The 15,829-nt window shown below is 41.1% G+C and overlaps 1 long non-coding RNA gene across 5 annotated transcripts in view; it reads left to right on the top strand.

Annotated features, from left to right (window-relative positions):
• Positions 1 to 1,155: 1,155 nt before the first annotated feature.
• The window catches only part of LOC116961693, a 283,521-nt gene continuing 268,847 nt past the window's right edge, over positions 1,156 to 15,829 (top strand). For all 5 annotated transcript variants that reach the window (XR_004407097.2, XR_004407095.2, XR_004407093.2 and 2 more), the window contains exon 1: positions 1,156 to 1,330. This is a non-coding gene — a long non-coding RNA (uncharacterized LOC116961693). The remainder of the gene's footprint in view (positions 1,331 to 15,829) is intronic.

The raw sequence follows: 15,829 nt of genomic DNA, 5'->3' as shown, positions 1-15,829 counted from the left end.
AGGCAAAATTTGCACCCATGGCTCTTCTGAGAATGTCCACTCACTGAGTAATGAGTGATCTGTTCCTTGTTCCCTGCATACGCCACGCATTCAAGGTCTGTTGTTTTGTTTTGACTGGACAAACAGGATATGAAGTGTCACTTTTCTTTGACTGGATAAAGGCAGCATTTAGGAGCAGGCATCTAGTTTGAATGTTCATAGCAAATGTACTTAAAACACTTTCTAAGACAGTTCTTCAGTAACTCATTAGGGTTCACTCCTTCTGAAAACACTGTTGCCAGCAAGCTTGTTCACTAGAACACTGACAGGAAGAAAACATGGAAAAGGTGAAAACATAATTGCATCCAATTCCTCTAAAACTGGAATGAATGAATTAATATTGCTGTAAGTATTTGCAGTAACCTCCCAGATGTCTCTCTTAGACTTTGGATGAACTTGGCTCAGAAGTACCTTTTCTTTTTTTTAGATTTTGCTTTTTATTAAGTTTTTGAACAACATTTTACAACCAATAATAAAAATGAATATTAAATCTCATACAATATTTCATAGCCAATAACGAAAAAAGTATGCCATATCCTACTAATATATCATGTTCTTCAGGAAAGCGTTGGTACCTCAGAACTGGGAATGGGCCTGACCCCTGCAAATCCAGTACTTCCCTGCCTTCTGTGGGATAGGAGTTTTAGGTTTGTAGATGTATATTCCTGCAGCTTTCAGTGAGACAATCAGAATCCTTTGTGCTCTATCATGTATTTATAAGATGGTATAAATCACCAGGATGTGTCTTAGGTGATTTCCATCATTACAGACCTCGGAAATCTCATGAGAGGAGCTCATCTCCCAGATTTTTTGTTTTGTTGGGGTCAAAATCTTGTAAGCACACGGCTATTCTAAAGAATTAAATGTGAACCCGATGTTAGCACTGATTTAATCTTGCTCATAAACTTCAAACTCGAGCCAAAACCTCTCTGCATGCAGATAGCAGGAATGACAGCTTGATGGATCTGAAACTTCAAGCGTTGTGTACAACTGGGATTGCTAAGCAGGATGAGAGATATGTAGAACCTTGGATAGTCCTGTAAGGATATATAAGCCCTTCACAGGCTTGTCAGATGAAGATCAAATATGGATTTATGTGTTAGGATGAAGGAAACAGGAACCTTCCTACCAATGAAGGTTAGGAAACCTTTTACGTTTTCTTCAGTGAATTGCCTACCCACATAAGCCAAGGAGATTCAAAATAGATGTTCTCCATGCCAGGAGCCATAGCCTTCAGAGAGTGAAAGTGAGAAGGTTCTGGGAGATCCCTGAAAAAGAATGAGACCTTCAGGTAATAAAGGTTATTTGGGGGGATTTTTTTTTGTTTGTTTATTTGTTCTCATAGTTAAAGGAAATTAAACTGAAGCCCTAGCTTGATTTCTCCTCATGGATTAGTTTGTGCTAATTATTGCTATTAATAAAACTGTGAGCGCTCAAGGTCCCAAACATGCAAAGACTCGTACAGCTACTTTGCGTGCCTATTGAACCTAGAACTGACAAACAACTGCCTGCAAAGTTAGGGGTACATGTCTTTGCAGGATTTGGGCATGAGAAGGGGTTTGTAATCATGGTTGTTTTAAGAATCCAAACAAAACAAGGGCTGGTGGAAAACATAAAAGTAATTACCTTAATTCAAATGCAATTCCTGATCAATTGCTATCTTTGAGCCTCTCTAGCTAAGCCTTGTACAGGGAAAAGTAGTAAGGAATCACAAGTGAATGATAAAAATCAATCAAAGGCAGGAAAGAAAAACAACCTCCTTTGCTTATGATAGGTGTCAGTTCTGTTTCCTCTGCATTGGCTTCATCCAAAGCCCGCTGTAATCAATAATATCTCTCTCTTGACTTCAAAGCACTTTGCGTGAAAGCCTATTTCTGCACCTTTTTTTTTTTTTTTTTTCCAACTGTGAGTCTCTGAGCACGGCTGTACTGTACTACTATACACTGTGCTGTAGTACAGCAGTGCTGGACCTCGTGCTGTGCACGGAGTCCTGCAATAACTGTACCCAGGTCTGCAGCTGGCCTAGCCGCGTGGTCACAGCATGCTTCTAAAACTGTGCCGTTCTGCAGGAACATCTTCTCGTGCCATTCCCCTCAGTACCGCTTCTGGTTCAAAGGGCAAATGTAAAGTGAAGGGCATCTCGAGAAGCATCAGTACCACCAGCCTCTTAATAAGCTACAGCTTAAGGGGGAGTTACTGTAAAGAAGGGAGTGTTCCTGTACTGCAGTGTAGTTTTGGCTAAACAGTGTAGCCAAGTCAGTTGGGAAGTGATTTGTTTTCTCTCCACTCTTTTAAAAAGCTCCCAATCACCACCCACCATGCACAAGCACACACAATTGGTCATGACAGTGTTTTGACCCTACTGTGGACAAGGCAAGGGAAAACTTGCTTGGTTTTTGGTAGGCACTTGGTTTTAAGTTTCATATGGAAATGCTGCAGCTTTAAATTACTGCAGAAAAGACAGTCTTTTTGAAAGGGATGGAAAGGTTAAAATGTGAATAAAAATAGAAGCATTTTGCGAAAGGAAATGTAAACCTTTTTGGGAAAAAAAAATTCAACTGCATTTCCTTGCTTTATTTTGATGTATCTCTAACTATTGGAAGGAGAGTCAGGCAACTCTGCACAGTGGCTCATCTGGCTGATTTTACATACATACATGTGGAAAAAAATCTCTTGTAAGTTGCTGGATAGGCTTGGAGAAAACACATGACTTTTAGGAAGCAAAAACTGGTGAGACAGACATTATACCTATGCAAAGGATAAAGTAGTTTTCAAGACTTCTAAGAATGAAAATTTTGGACTTTCTCCTAAATGTTCAGATAAAATAAAGAACTGGGATGTTTGGGCTTTTACGCTGTAGATATCATCTTGTGTCTTTAATAAGGAGGAAATTCTTTAATGTGAAAGTGGTGAGACACCGGCCCAGGGTGCCCAGAGCAGCTGTGGCTGCCCCCTCCCTGGAAGGGTTCAAGGCCAGGTTGGACGGGGCTGGGAGCACCCTGGGCTGGGGGAAGGGGGCCCTGCCTGGGGCAGGGGGTGGCACTGGATGATCTTTAGGTCCATTCCAATCCAAACCATTCTATGATTCTATGATATGATAGCCAGTAACTAGGGTGAGATTTCCAGTGAAGTCCAGGTTTGCTAGGTGCCCAACTTCAATGAAAAGTCCTCCTGAAAACTATGAGGAAGGTGGGTGATAATGAGGATCAAAGCAGGGCTGTATTTGTGGCCCTAATGACACCACACAATTAAAGGTAGCTGTGATATGTTGAAGTATTACACAAAAGGAAGAATTCAGTAGCCAGTGCCTTTGTCAGGATACACTATGAGCTTTGCCCTAAAGCTTTGTAGTGAACCCCCAAAGCATGAACAGGGTGTCTCATGCTTCATGCTACTTTGGGGTCCAATATTTGAGAGACTGGCTTTAAGCACAGAGGTCCCAGTTGTAGTCCTGTCCTGTCATCTGCTGGAACCAGGTAGAAAGCAAATAAGGGGATTTTCAAAAGGGGTAGAGAACCTAGCCGAAGAGGTTTTTAATTCTTTCTCTAGAACTGAAAGCACTTCTCACAGAACTTTAAAAAATTTTCTATAATAAATTCAAATGCTTCTTGGGCATGGTTAGCCTTTAAAGTCAACCATCAGGCCATGTTGTTATATAGGTAAGACTGGGCCATCCTGATTAAGAGAATGATAATATTAAGAATAAGTACAGTGACTTGTAAAGAATATTGAGGCTGCATCACAGAGCTGTTCTTCTGAAACATAAATTTTCATTAAAAAATACAGTGCTTTCTTTGCAAGGAATCGTAGAGCGCTTTAAAAGGCTAATGATGTTATTGGTAGGTGATACATTTTGCAAATGGAAGACAAGGAAGAGAAAACATAATTTCCTCTAAATTTAGCACAAATTCTATTACCTCTGTTATTGTCCCATAGGCCAATGGCACAGCTTTCCGAAAGCATCTGCTACCTAGATGATATGGTACAGTTTGTTCTTTCATAGTTCTGTATTGTTTCTATGGAGATCAGTGCAAGCGCTTAGCTCTTCATGACTGTATAGGGATTATGAGTTAAAAAATAAAAAAAAAAGAATGTGAAGTTGGGCATCTGTATACATACTTAGGTACCAATAACTTGAAATCCACTGGTGGATCAGCAACAGTGAAAATGTGCTCCATGTTTAGATTCAGGGTGGTGAGTGCCAGGCTCCTGTATTTTGAAAATCTTGTCCAGGGTCTGCAAGTTATTTACTGATCGGTTGTATTTTATCTTGATTCCTGCCTCCTATTTCATTCTAGTTAAAAGAACTCTTGCAATTAATCACAGCAACATTTTTAGACATCAGTGATGAGGATTTAGTGGTCCTGGGCCCCTATTGTAAAAACTACTCCCATTTTACTACACAGATACTGTAAAAAAGCTGGTTAGGATTTGGAAATTATATTCTCACATTGTAGAGAGGAGGCAGAGTTACAAATAGGTTACATGATGTTTTGTCTGGAGCCTCTGGCAGAACTGGAAAGTGAACTTAGACCCTATTTTCTTGTTTGACTGTCTGTGACCCCAGAACAGCTCTGCTGCTGTTGTTTCCTTCACAGATTTTATTAGCATGCAGCTGGACCTTGGTGTTCCAGTCAGTCATGGTAATTATTACGCAGCACCTTGCAAGACTTGGGTGCTGGAAGTATCAGTTCTATTCTACATAATTTATATAATTTACTCTTGAAAGTCAGAAGGGAAAAGGAACCCCTAAGTTTTGATTAGACACTAAATTCATTATTTCACATTAGAATTGCCTTCACTAGAGGACCAAGGATACTTACTTGATTCAGTAACGAGAGCTCCAAAGGGTACTAATTTAGTAAGACTATTGACTGTTCATTACTCTGATGTTGCTCAAATAGCTGAGAGCATGTGTGGTGTTTAATGTGATCTTAAACATTACTATCTACGGTAAATCAGAAACAGGGCACAAGTGCTATAGCTGCTGTTTAATGATGTATGAAAAAGCTGCCTGGTAAAGTGTACCATTAAGAAAAGCTAAAACCAGTGCTGAACAAAGACCTGATGAAATATTGATACCTTCTTACTTGGAAAGTGACTGAAGTCTGGTTTTCTGGAAAATCACACTTGAGCAAAGCAATGCAATCAGTGGATGGGAGCAAATTATTTGTTGAGGGTGGCGGGGGGTGGGGAACAAGTCAAAATAATACAGTTAGTGTTCAATACATTTGTGTTTAGTTTATAACTGGGAAAATGTCCAGTTCTGACATTATTCCCTTTCCCCTGAAATACTGAACTTCCCCCACCCCATCACCAACTCTTTCATCTTTCTTGGAGAAAGAATCTAATCTGGAAAAAAAAAAAATTAGTAAGACAGTCCTTTTTAAAAAATGAACTAAAGGATGTAAACGTCATCCCACCTTTAAAAGTGTAAAAAGACTGAAGTTCAGGGAAGTTCTCCCAGGTCAGATGCCATCATTGCCAGACCTTCTCTCAGAGATTCTTGTGAAGAGCATCACTCCCTCTGCAGTGGACTTGCATATGCTTAGCAGGGAGGATGCTTCTATTCTCTGTGCATGTATATCTGAAGAAATGGCTTTGTTCAGCACTGTCATGAACACTTACTTAACTCCAAACCAGTAATGTGCATCCACATTTGCCAGTATTTTGACATAAAGCTAATGTTTGTGCTTGTGTTTCTGACTCTAGGAACTGTGACTTCATTTCTTTTAAGCTAGGGGAGCATCTCTTCAACTCTTTGTGAACCAGGGCTCAAAACGTCTGTGCAAAGTAGGCTATTTTTATTTTCCACTTCTCTGTTTCATTTTCCTCACGCCTTCCACAAAGCTCAGGCTTTAGTGTAGGTCAGCACTGTTGCTCTCTTTAGCTGCTGCGAGGGTCCTGTGCACAGGGATATGATGGAAGTTTTTACAAGTCTGGGTCCTATCATAATTGTGGAACAGGGTTTGCAGTGCCCATACTTAGTGGTTAGAACACCTCTCTCACACCAAGACCTTCTGCAGTTTGTGTTGGGCAGAACCTGAGGTTTCTCCTGTCTGACTGCTGCACATGGGCTTTGCTGGTCTTGTAGAGCCCTGTGGCTCATTCAGCCTGGAAAGAAATAAATACAAATCCGAGAAGGCACCCAGAAATTGTCAAAGCAGGGAGTTTAAAAAAAAAACAAAGTCAAAAGGAAGTGCTTTTTCATACAGCACATAATGAAATTGTGCTACTCATTGACATAGGATGCTGAGGAGACCTGAAGAAGAAATTAATTAAAAATAAATAAAATAATAGGATTAGGCAGCTTTATTAGAAGAGGTCCTGTAGCCAGGAAAGGATTGTGCTTCCCTGGCCCTGTTTTTTCCCTAGGTTTCTATTACTGAGCTGTGCCAGAGGCAGCTACCAGGCTGAGGGACCTCAGGCTGCAGCAGAGCAGCCCTTCTGCTGGAAACGGCCTGAAACTATGAGCCTGATTCAGTCCAGCTGAAACCGCAGGTCTCTGAGAGGGAAGTTACCATTTGCACAGAGGACAAAATGGGGTGTTCTATTTCAGGATTTGGCGTATGTCTGCAGAGAGCCTTTGCTCTCAGCAAGCTTTTTATATTAGGGGAATAAAGGCTGGACATGTGGTTATTAAAGTGCAGTGTGGGCTCCCTCCACTCTGTTGCTGCAAGAGACCTTGTATAGATCTGTCTACTCCAGCATACATGGTAAATTCACACGATATGTACACATGCACATATATATGCTGGCTCTGAGAGGTGAGCAAAAATAAAGAAGAATCGAGAATCATGTGCTTAATCTGTGCTCCGGAAGCATTTCAAGTTTTTGGGGGCTGCAGCATAACTTGTTACAAGTGGGTATTTTAAAGCTAAGTAATAAAAGGGATTTTGAGGATAATTGATGTAAGTCTGTGGTATTGTGCAAGAAAGTGCCCTGAAGAAATACCCTCAGACAGGCAGCTCATTGAGATTGTAATTAACTCACAAAGAGCAGGTGAGGGGAGGGACAAGCCTCCAGCCTTTTCACTCTTCTTAAACAAAAAAGACCTTTACAAATATGTGTGGATTAGAGCCTTTGGTCTGCAAATTTCTCTCTCATTCACACTGTCATAAAAGATTCAGAGGTCTGTATCTTTTTGATTACTAATTTATGCTGTTTACAGACCGGGTAAGGGGAAAAGAAGAAAAGCTCTGAAAACTCTAGGAGCTGTGCTTTGCTATTAGGAGAAACCAGCATTCATCAATGTTGTTCAGCCTGATACAGGATTTTGTTTAGCTGGAGAGGAAGGGCCAGCTTTAAAGTAAGATGTTCTCTGTGGGGGTAGGGCCCAGTTCAGCAAAGGGGGTTCTCAGGAAATGAGCAGGGGGCAGGAGAGGTAATGATTCCGGGTTTGGGGAAGATGCGCCAAGCAAGACCTGACATGAGGATGAGTCAGTGGTGAGGGCTCCTGGAGATGCTGGTTTCACCCCAAATCGTGGGAAAGGTTCGTGTTCTTCCCATCTCCTTCCTTAGACCAACCTGGATTTGGCCAGGCACAAAACACTCCCTTTCCCCCGATATGATAGAGCTATGATGTCTCACTTGTATTTCCCAGAGGCCAGAAAATATTTTGTCTACCCCAGGCACATACCTGCCAGCACGTAGAAGCAGGGTGGTGTTTCACTCTTGCCCTGCTGTGAGGTTGCAGGTACAGTACCGCTCTCATCATCTGCTCTGTGCTGCTGTAATTACTGATTTTAATTTTTCAATACCAAGCTCTTGATTTTCGTCAGTGGGAGTCAAGGTGTGCAAGAAATGTAGGTCCAAGCCCTTCATGAGACCTGTCTGGGACCTCTGCAACTTAATTTTTTTCCTTATTGCTCTTTTTCCTTTCCATTAGCCAAGCAGAAACCTGACTTTCCTCCTCCACAGCAGTGCAATCAGCACACTGAAGATCTACACATTATAATCCCTTTACATCTTTTTCCTGCATTTCTTAAACTCATTTGTTCACCTAAATATGTGAGCAAAGCTTTCCCTCCCTTGCCTTGAATAGATCCAGACACCCTGAAATTAAAATAAAAAATGGCACTGGGGGGCTGTCACTACTTGAGAAAAGCCAGAGGAATCAAATTAAGGCCATCACCATCCCTAATTCACACATTTGTGGGAAGGAAGATTGAAAGTTCAGCACCATGACTGAAAGATGGAGTCCCAGTTTGTCATCTTCTCTTCTTAAAAAATACGTCTTAGTGATTTGATAGATCACAAGGGTCCCTGCCTCTGAAACAAAGAAATGGGAGATGCTCTCTTGCTGGAGATGTAAAATAGGAGCCACAATAAGCCAGTTGAGGATACATCCTCCATTAGGCATGTAAATAGTTACACTGAGATCACTTGCTTAAAGTTAAGCATGAATGCTGGCTAAACTAGGGTTCAGACAAAGCATTATGAGGAAAGTGTTTCCATGAGAACATGAAAAGATAAATAAATTCAAGCTCATGCTTTAAAATATTGGTGCCATATGACAAACACGATTTAGGGTACAGAATATAGGTTTCTGTTAGAACATAAGTGGGCTCAGCTACTCTTTGTGTCTGCAGTTTTTTTCACTAGTACAAACACAGTATACAGATGCTTTGCTTTTAAAATGTATCCCCAGTTCTGTTCTCTTTAACCTGCAAGGAGTTTCATCTAATGACTATGGGACTTAACCAGCTTTATCAGTAGTTCACTTTTTAAAAATCAAAAGAACTTAGAGGAACATTTTATTAAAAGGAAAGGCTGGCTTTGACATTTATAAAAGGAGGGGGAAAGTAACTGTCTTAAGTAGATCTTTTATTTGCTTTTCTAAACGTTTAATGGGACTCAGTGGTCAGGCCTGAAAATTTGAGATGTGCCTCCAAAATGTGGTAATGCACACCCGCATGCACACATACACACACAAAAATCCACCCATAATGCCAACACATGCTTCTCTAGTTCAGAATAACCTCCTTCCCCAAAGGGCCACATGCATAAAGTGCCAGTACATAACGGCTCATGTAACTGAATTTTAAACTCCTGAAAATAGCAACTCAGATTGGAAGTGCTGACATAGGCTTAGTGACAGCAGTGCCAGTTTAACAGTTGTATGCACTATGGAGTGTTCTTGCAACATTCCTCATTTGAAAGACAATCTGTGCGTGGTATAGACTAGTATAGTTTAAAAAAAAAGACATGGGGGGGGAAAAAAAAAAACCTGTGGTCTTGGCTGACAAACTCTGTCAACCAATGCAATCTCTGCTCCTGATGTTTACTGCTTGAAGCTAAATAGGATATTTAGCCAAATTTCAATTCCTGCTACAAATAAATCTCAATTTCTGTGTGTATGTATGTGTGTGTGTGAGAGAGAGATGATTGCTCATTTAAATTACAACTTTATATATGATAATTACAGTCATTAATGAAGACACACTTGCTTTACCATAGATTATGAGGATAAAAGAAGATCGCCCAAGAATCATGTTCTGCTATAGACTCGAGTCAATAAGAAAATTAGTCCAAATACTATCCAGAAAATTGTTCTTAAATAATGCCCTAAAGGTTAAAGGAACAATGGGTGTAAATTCAATGGAAGAAAATTTAAAAACACACTAGAGGTCACTGTTGCTACTTGAGCAAAAGCTTTTTCTGCTTTCTTGTAGCTTAAGACGCTCAAGATCAAACATTTTAGCAGAAAAAAAGTACTTCTGTTTCTATATATTTCAAAGCATGTACAGTTTGATATCCTGAAGAAATAAACAATATATTGATATGGAACAGATGGTCATGTTAGGATTGTGGAAATGGTATCTACTGTACCTATGAAGAACTTGGAGTCATAGGACAATACAGTTCTATTTTGTGCGGCATCTTTCATACAAATGACATCCCCAAACACTTTGTAGCTTGTAGCATTAAATAATGTATCTTTAAATTACAGAGATAAATAATCAGTGGGAGAGAAATTAAATGTTATGGACAAGGGACAAAAGAAATGTTAAATGTCTGAAAGCTGTTCGAAGACAAATTGCAAATCAGAGCCAAAGATAAATGAGGAAGCCAAACAATTAAATCTTGTAATGCAGGAGAAAATACCTCAGTCTTCCCAAATTATTCATGAGCTGGGTAAGTCCTATGCCTAAATGTATTTATAAATATATATATGTGTGTGTGTGTAATGCACAAGTCTGTGTTTATATATATACATATATTTATATCTGAGGAAGAAATCCCTCTGAATGCCCAAGGGTGTAGACACTCACTCTAAATGCAGGACTAGACCATGGCATGTTGCATTTGTTACAGCCTTCAGCAATTAAAAAGGGATGGATTTAGAGGAACATTTTTACTTATTGATATCGTTAATATGGAGAAATAAAGCCATACACTTCATATAATAGGAATATTACCATGGACATCAAAAGCAGAAGGTGAAACATTCCTGCAGAATGCAGTTCTCTTCTCTGAGGTCTTGGTTGCCTCTTGAATACCATTAACATTCAACAGACAACTGATTTCTCTAACAGCTCAAGGAACTGAGCTACCAGAGTAAATAATAGTAAGTAGTGCAAGTGAGTGAGAAGGCAAGTAGACTGAATATTTTCAAAAAACATCGTTCTGTGTTTGGTCTTCAAACTCTAATTATCACCTCGTATTTCAGAGCTGCCACTGAATTGGATGTGGGTTTAGGGGGTTGCCCAGTGACGGCTGCTGCATCTGATGAGTCCCTTAGCTGCTAATGTCATTGGGATCAGAATTTCCAGTTCCATGGGAACAGCATAAGAGCCTGAGATACTTTTCCAGCTTTCCCTCTGTCATGGTTTGAGCCTGGTTGGCAGCCAACCACCCCGCAGCCGCTCACCCACCCTCCCCCACCACCTGGGAATGGGGGAGGGAGTTGGAGGGGTAAAGGGAGACTCACAGGTTGAGATAGAAACAGTTTAATAAAGCTAATAAAACAAAAATAATGACAGCAATAGAAAATATAAATGGACAATGCACAATGCAATTGCTCACCACCTGCTGACCAATCCCCAGCCCATTCCCAGCTAGAGATCCCGAAATACCAAGATCCCGCAATCACAATCCCAGAAGTGAGAGAGAGCTCCTTCCCGACCTCCCCTCCTCTATACAGTGAGCATGACGTTCCATGATCTGGAATATTTCACTGGCCAGTTTGGGTCAGGTGCTGTGGCCGTGCTCCCTCCCTGCTCCCTGTGCCCTTGCGCACGGGCAGGACATGGGGAGTCAGAGAGTCCTTGAAGTCTCAGTAGCAGCTGAAAACATCAGTGTGCTATCAGCATTCTTCTCATACCAAACCCAGTGATGAATCTAAAACACAGCATTATTCTAGTTACCAAAAAGGAACATTAACTCTATTCCAGCCCAAACCAGGACACCCTCAGATAGTCTTTTTGAAACCATGTGGATTTTACCTGTGTAGATCTGTTGCCCCTGGCAGCAAGGAACTCAATGATTATTAGCTCATCCCTGCAAAATCTATCATTTTTAGTGATTAAGTGTATCTTTTACAAGTTATCTGTCACCTTATTTTCCCTTTTGTCTGTAGGCCTGGGATTTTCAGTTTTCTGGCAGCCCACTCAGCTACTGCGCTGGCTGGCTGGCGGATGTCTGGACAGTTGGCCACTGCCACAGGCACACAGATTGGCTCTGCATCTCTCGTCTGTTGATGGCCTGGCGTCACTTGGTTCTAGGGGTCTTCAAATGTTGGCAGCTCAAGATTATCACCAAAATACAACACTGAATTACAGAACTGGGAAAGTAGCAGCAAGAATTTATATACATGTATTCTGTATATATACAATATCAATTTATAGTTTTAATACAAGTCAGGGCCATGTTAAAGCCTCAGGCTGTTCTGTATTTTTCTCCCAGAGTTGTAATACTATTTTTTTTTGCTGAGACAGTTTCTTCTTATAGCATTAGGCATGGCCCTATCTTTTCATGTGACTCCACCCAGACCTGCAATGTGTTATATTTAGACATTTAAAGCATTCCCTGGTACCAAGGCAGCTTTATTATTAAAAAGTGGAAGTTTCTTTGGGTGAGGATAGATTAGCAGCTGCTGAGGGACACTGGACCAACAAGGTCAGTTTTCCACAACGGTACTTCTGTGGCTGTAATTTTCCCCTTGTCTATCTTTGGGCTCTTCATTCTAGAGAAAACAATGCTAATGAGGGAAGCTGACGTGGAAAACTGAGGAAGTCACCCAAACCAGTAGATACAATCTGTGAGATACAATCTTAGATGCCCAGTACAAGGTACCTTAGAGAGATCTTATTTTGAGAGAGCTGCCTGAGCATTTTGTGGAAATCCAGATTTTTGTGGCTGTGAGCTTAAACTAGATGTGGCCTGAGAGCAGGATGAGAGGGGAGGAGGGAATAAATAACTTATAAAGGCTAGGAGGAAAGTTCAGTTGTCTGCCTCTGATTTCCCTGTTTGCATTGTTTTTACATTGACCTTTGACGATGTACACCTGGCCTTGAATCCTTTTATTTGGTCTTTACTTGAACAAAGCTCTTCTTGTCTAAGTCAGGAAAGAAAAAGAGGATCACTGAATCTGAAAAATCATGTTGCAAGAGGACTCCTTCCCAGTTTAGGGTAAGAATGAAGGATTCTATGGAGTAAGAAAGGCTCACTGGAAGGTTCTGCCCATTCTGTCTGCAAGAAAATAGTGGCCAAAGTGTAAAATGTTTTGCCATTAGCACTCATGCCTGGTTTATCTTGTCTGAATTTTTCAGAAAAGCCCTGTCCCTCCTTCCTTTCAAGCCCCCCACCAAATTCCATTCCTACCATGCAGCCTTCAATGAACCTTATAACAGGAGATAGAACATCCTATATGCTCTTTCCCTTCTGTCATTCATCTTACATCTCTGTATATCGACTGCGGACGTTTGCTGTGCAGATACCTTCTCCTCTTACGTGTCAAAAACAAGACCAATATATTGTGGTTGCCACTGAATTACACTGTATGGCCCAGCAGCTTGGCTTGGGAATCAGCTCATAAGTGAGCTGGTGAATTCCCAGCCCTGCCACCAAGCTGGGCAGATGATTTCCTCTTTCTGTTTTGTCTCTCATTTTTGTACTAAAAATTCTTTAGAACAGGGAATATCTGTTACTCTGTGAATACACAGCACCTAGCATAATAGCTGCTAGACATTACTGCAATGCATATTATAAATAACTGGAAGATGATTTAGCATTTTTAAGGACTACAGTATTTATTTCCTTGCCAGCCTTTTTTCCCCCTTTGTCTATTCAGTGATTGCTTTCCCTGAATAAGAGCAGAATCTTACTTTCTTTATGAAGCACACAATGAAAATGTGAAAACTCTCAGTACTGCCTCAATATTATTGAGAAACAATAAAAACATGTCCTAGTATCTAGAAATCACTGCATGTGAGAGAGAGAGGCAGGAAATAAAAGAATCATGTTGCATGCCCTTACTGAACAAATATTAGCTCTTCAGGGTACTGTATTATTATCACAAAGCACTTAAGAAATCTGAATTATTGTAACAGGCTGAACCAAACTTGCTCAGTTCCTTTCCTGTCACACAGGCTCAGCTGCTAATGTTATTTTAATCAAAGATTTGATCAACAATATTAGGCAGATAGATAGCAGTGAAAATTAACACATACACTTCTCGCTAGGGAGGAGATTATTATTTTTAAATCTGCATTTATTTTCCCACTACCCAGAGTGATTTCTTTGGAGATAAGCACAGCAGCCAAAATGTAGAGTGCTGTATCTCAGAGTCAGTAGAAATAGTCCCAGTACCCAGAAACTTCCCTCAGAGTAGAGTTTTAAGTTTTTTGAAAGAAAACGATTCATATCAGTTTTAGTGTAGGAGGCGAAGGAGCTTTCCACTTCACAGCTTCAGGTCTCGCGTGAACACGGCTGGACACAGGCTGTTTCTCTTGCAGTTGGATTCATAGGGTAGATCATAGTGTTAGCCTTTTAATTAAGCCTAGGTAATGGAAAATTAGAACAGCCACTTTGGGGGTGAGAAACATTTGCTCCACTGGCCCTGTTTTTATCTCTCAGCAGGGTAACTCAAGCGAATATTACTGTTTCCCAGGACCGTCAGGGAGACAAGAAGTCCAGGCGGGCTGAGGACCTGCTGTGCAGAACCTAGCCCAGGTACTGGAGGCCGCGCTTTTCCTTTCCTGCCTGTTTTTCCTCCTTTCCCAGCTGACTTGAGCAGACGGCACAGCTGAACTGTGAAGAGCGGCTGCCCATCCCTCTTGGGAAGAGCTTCCACCACCCCATGCCACCGCCTTGGCCGAGCAAGCAATCTCTGGAGTGGGATATGGGATTTCAGTTCCTCTGAATAGCTGAGGGAGCAGCCTTAAATCAGCGCAGTGCATTCACATCCAAGTAGAGAGCGTGGTCCAGAATCCATGTAACAGAGCTGAAACATGATGGCACAAGACATTTAACTGATGTCAAATTTAAATCCCTATTAAAAAGAAGTGTTCTCTAGTCTACACCAGGCCATCCATTCTGGTAATCTCATTCCATATTTCTTTTATTGTTGAAAGAAGACGTAGATTAATGACACTATGAATCCCAGTAGAAGGAACACACTCCTTATAAGGCAGGCTTGGGGGAGAGATGGTGGAAATTGTAACATAGGACGACTTTGTTGGCAGAGAAAGTTGCATTTCTACCATTTATATTTGAAAATACTTCACTCAGGTCAGCGTGGTTCAGCCAAATTAACTCCATCTGGATAGATGGAACTGGGGATTACCTGTCAGAAAAAGACCTAGAGTGGCATATTGTAACTTAGTGCCACATTTTAAAAGCCTCTTAGCCACTGTGGCAGATCTGTTCAGACAAGGGGAGTGCATGGGAGAGGTACAACAAGCACTTCTCACACTGAAGTACACCAACATCTGGATGAAAAGGTCTGAACAAGGCCTGTTTGTTCAGCCCTCTCTCCCAGCTAGTTTGCCCCAACTTGTTGCTTTTTAGAGAAATATGGTCGTGGTTCTTGATGGTCTTGAATTAATATACAATCTTGCTAGACAAGTGAATGTTCGCTATTTGCACCGCTGTCAACACATGATGTTTAGTGAGATTCCTGTGATGATTTCTAAAGCCTCAGGCTCTGGAGTCACATGAACATAGACTCATCCCTAGCTTCTTGTAAAAAAAAAAAAAAAAAAAAACCAACCATCAACAAAAGCTTTGATCTTCATGAGTGCAGAAGAAAAGGACAAAACTGTGGTGCCAATTTGCCTGTTAAAAACAATGCATGGCAAATGAAAACAATGTATTTATAACAAGACCACAATCTTAAAACTCATCTTGTGTTGGAGAGAAAAGGCTGATGTGGTCATTTGAGAAGTTCAAAGCACTGTAAAACCACAGGGTGCTGTAGGGAGACTTGTGGTATCTAAGCATCTACTGGTCCAGTCACCTGTGGGTATTTAAGCTCCGGTTAATGTGTAGGACCGCGGATGTCCACACAACCTTGGCAGATCTCGCTCACTGGCACAGCCTGAGCGTGTTCAAGGCCACCCAGAACATCAACAGAGAAAGGAGGTAGTGCTTCCCCCTTCCTCTTACCCCCTTGTAGAGCAGTTACCTGGGAGGTGAGAGACCCCCCTCTCTCTTCCTGGGATTATCTGCGCTCCCATCTCCTTTCTGTCCTACAACTGTTCTCATGGGCAGCTAACCATGTACTCTTAGGTACAAGGCTGCTTTGTCAAATCTGGAGGAGATGCAAGGGTTTGTTAAATATTCATTG

The sequence above is a fragment of the Tyto alba genome, unplaced genomic scaffold, assembly GCF_018691265.1.
Source record: "Tyto alba isolate M040663 unplaced genomic scaffold, T.alba_DEE_v4.0 Super-Scaffold_22, whole genome shotgun sequence".
In the NCBI taxonomy this organism is placed as follows: Eukaryota; Metazoa; Chordata; class Aves; order Strigiformes; family Tytonidae; genus Tyto; species Tyto alba.
The sequence above is the reverse complement of the archived record's forward strand: the minus strand, read 5'-3'. Positions and strand labels throughout refer to the sequence as shown.